Here is a 3,617-nt window from a genome sequence, read left to right on the forward strand (position 1 = left end):
CAGCAACATATCTCCTTTAAAGATACACTTGCAGTTATCCACTTGAGAGAATTGAAAACACATCCACATAAACACAACAGCCATGAAGTAGACACAGGACACAATGTAAGTGTCCATTAACAGATAAATGGATACAAAGTATATTGTTACATACGATGGCTATTATTCATCCATAAAAAGGAATGAAGCTCTGATCTACACAGAACAGGAATGAGGACATAGTGAGGGCTCAACATGTTGGGATGTTCTTTTTTTTTTTTTCAAATGTGTTTATTAAAGAGTGTAGGAAGGCAACACTTTTGATTTGTCATTAAAAAAACAGTTTCTTCATGTTGTAAGGGGCTAGAGTTACAAGCGTCTTTCTACTGGATTTCTTCGATAGTATAACAAGGAGCTCTGGTAGCGTAGTGGTTACGAATCGGGCTGCGAACCTTAAGGTCAGCGGTTCGAAACTACCAGCCGCTCCGTGGGAGAAAGATGAGGCTTTCTACTCCCGTTGGGTCGGACCCGACTCGACGGCACTTAACAACAACAACATAACACAGTGCAGTCATCTCTGCATTGTTAGAATACATTTTAAAAGTCTTTTCTATGCTTCTCTTCAAAAAGCGATGAATAACAACAGAAGATGCCATGAAAAAGCCATTTTTCCCCTTTCATTCTGTAGTATTGGAACCAGTATTTTTACTGTCACAGGCTACAATTTTCACTTTATCCACTTTAATAAGCTCTGTCACTTCTGAATTCAACACCATTCTAAACCAAAGTCCACACATTATTGCAGATTCTGTACTTATTTAGACAGCCCCTGAAATTGACTCTGTTCCTGACCCTCTGAGCCAATGGTGAATATGTAGCCTTATCAAACTGAAGGAGAACTTGAAGGGCAAGTTGGGGAGTGATCTGTTGAAACTGTATGAGCTCATCTAGACTCTCCTGAAGACTGTTTCCCAAAGTGGGATTTCTGTATAACTGATATGCCAGGGCTTAGGTGCAAGAAATTGTTTTTCTTATTCAGGCCTGCGTTGATATCCTGTGGGGAAGGCGCTTCCCCCCAGCCTAGCGGACAGAAGACCAAAAGGAGGAGCCACGGATGTTCTGTTGTTAACCTGGAGCTCAAAGTTATTTTCATCTTCACTTTTTGTGCTTTTAAATGCTGTTGAGTGGGTTATGACTCCCAGTAACCCTGCCCAGTCCTGCGTCACAATCACAATGGTTAGGCTTGAGCCAACTGTGGCTGCCACTGTGTCAATCCATCTACTTGGGAGTCTTCCTCCTTACCAAGCACGATGCGCTTCTCGAGGGACTGGTTCCTCCTGAGAACACGTCTAAAGGAGGTCAGGTGGAGTCTCATCATCTTGCTTCTACTGAGCATTCTGGCTGTACCACTGCCAACACTGATTTGTTTGTTCTTCTAGCAATCCATGAGACTTTTAATATTCTTCTCCAACACCATAATTCAAATGCTCAATTCATCTACAGTCTGCCTTATCCAACTTTCACATGTATATGAGGCAGTTGAAATAATACCATGGCTTCGGTCAGGTGCACCTAGTCCTCAAACTTGCTCTTTAACACTTTAAAGAGATCTTGTGCAGATTTGCCTAATGTTGTTGTTGTTAAGTGCCTTCGAGTCAGTTTCGACTCATAGTGACCCTCTATCGGGTTTGCAAGAAGCAGTTGGTGAGTTTGAACCACCAACCTTATGGTTCAAACTGACCTTGAGGTCGAGTGCTTATCCTACAGAGCCACACCAGGACTCTCTGAACCAACTTCTTGTTGTAAAGTACCATTGACTCGATTCTGACTCATAGCGACCCTGTATAAGGGTTTTCAAGGCACAGCTGGTGGGTTTGAACTGCCAACCTTGTGGTTCAAACTGACCGGGCAGTCCAGCGCATTTACCTGTAGTGCCTGCCATACCAGGACTTGCTTAATGCAATAGGTCATTGCATTTCTTGATTGCTGCTTCCAAGAGAACTGATCGTGGATCCAAGCAAAATGAAGTCTCTGACAACTTCAGTCTTCTCTTCATTTATCATGATGTTATTTATTGGTCCAGTGGTGAGGATTTTGTTTTCTTTACATTAAGGTGCAAACCAAACTGAAGGTTGCAGTCTTTGATGTACAGGTTTCTCATGAACACAATAAAGCGTTCTGGAATACTCATTCTTCACAATGTTATCCACAGTTTGCCATGATCTACACAGTCAAGAGCATTTGCACAGTCAACAAAACACAAACATTTTTCTGGTATTCTCTGCTGTCAGTCAAGATCCAGTTGATATTAGCAATGATATCCCTTAATCCACATCCTCTTCTGAATCTGGCATGAGTTTCTGGTAGTTTCCTGTTTATGTATTGTTGCAACCGTTTTTAAAATATCTTCAGTATAATTTTACTTGCATGTTAATAATATTGTCTGATGACTTGCTAATTACATCTCATAACGTCTCTTTGGAACGAGCACAAATATGGATCTCGCCCAGTCAGGAGATCAGATGCTGTCTTCTCAACGTCTTGGCAGAGACGAGCGAGTGCCTTCAGTGCTGCATCAGTTTGTTAAAAGATTTCAACTTGGATTCCATCAATTCCCAGCACCTTGTTCTTTGCCAGTGCCTTCAGTGCACCTTGGATTTTTTCCTTCAGTATCGTTGACTCTTGACCTTATGCTACCTCTTGAAATGGTTGAACTTTGACCATTTCCTTTTGGTGCAGTGACTCTGTATTCTTTCCATGTTTTTTGATGCTTTCTGCATCATTCAGTATTTTGCCCACAGAATCCTTCAATGTTGCAAGTTGAGGTTTGCATTTTTTCTTCTGTTCTTTCAGCTTGAGAAATGCTGAGTGTGTTCTTCCCTGTTGGTTTTCTAACTCCTGGTCTTTGAACATTTCATGATAACACTTGATTTTGTCTTCTTCATTTGCCCTTTGACACTTTCTGTTCAGCTCTTTTACCTCCTCATTTCTTCTATTCGCTTAGCTTCTCTACACCGAAGAACAAGTTTCAGAGTCTTTTTTGACACCCATTTTGGTGTTTTCCTTCTTTCCTGTGTTTTTAATGACCTTTTGCTTTCTTCCTTTGTGATGTTCTTGATGTCATCCCACAACTCTTCTGGTCTTTGGTCATTAGTATCTAATGCATCAAATCTGTTCTTGAGATGGTCTATAAAGTCACGTGGGATATATTCAAGGTTATATTTTTGACTCTAATGGATTGGTTTTAATTTGCTTCAGCTTCAGCCTGAATTTGCATATGAGTAATTGATGGTCTGTTCCACAGTCTATCGCAGCCTTGTTTTGACTAATAATAGTGAACCTTTTCACCGTCTCTTCCCATAGATGTGGCCAGTTTGATTCTTAGCTATTCCACCTAGTGAGATCCAAATGTATAGTTGCCCTTTATATTGTTTTAAGAAAACTATTGATGGGGCTGGTGGTTGTGTGCCGCTGAGTCAGTTCTGACTTACAGAGATCCTATATAGGGTTTCTGAGGCTGTAAATCTTTATGGAAACAGAAAGCCTCATCTTTCTCCCTCAGAGCAACTGGTAAATTTGAACTGCTGACCTTGCAGCTACCAGCCCAGCTCATAATCCACTACACTATCTCTGACTCA

The 3,617-nt window shown here is 41.1% G+C and overlaps 1 pseudogene; it reads right to left on the reverse strand.

The window, feature by feature from the left end:
• Window positions 1–656: 656 nt before the first annotated feature.
• LOC102826600 lies at window positions 657–1,921 on the reverse strand (annotated as a pseudogene).
• Between the last annotated feature and the right edge of the window lie 1,696 nt (window positions 1,922–3,617).

The sequence above is a fragment of the Chrysochloris asiatica genome, unplaced genomic scaffold (assembly GCF_000296735.1).
Source record: "Chrysochloris asiatica unplaced genomic scaffold, ChrAsi1.0 scaffold00037, whole genome shotgun sequence".
NCBI lineage: Eukaryota > Metazoa > Chordata > Mammalia > Afrosoricida > Chrysochloridae > Chrysochloris > Chrysochloris asiatica.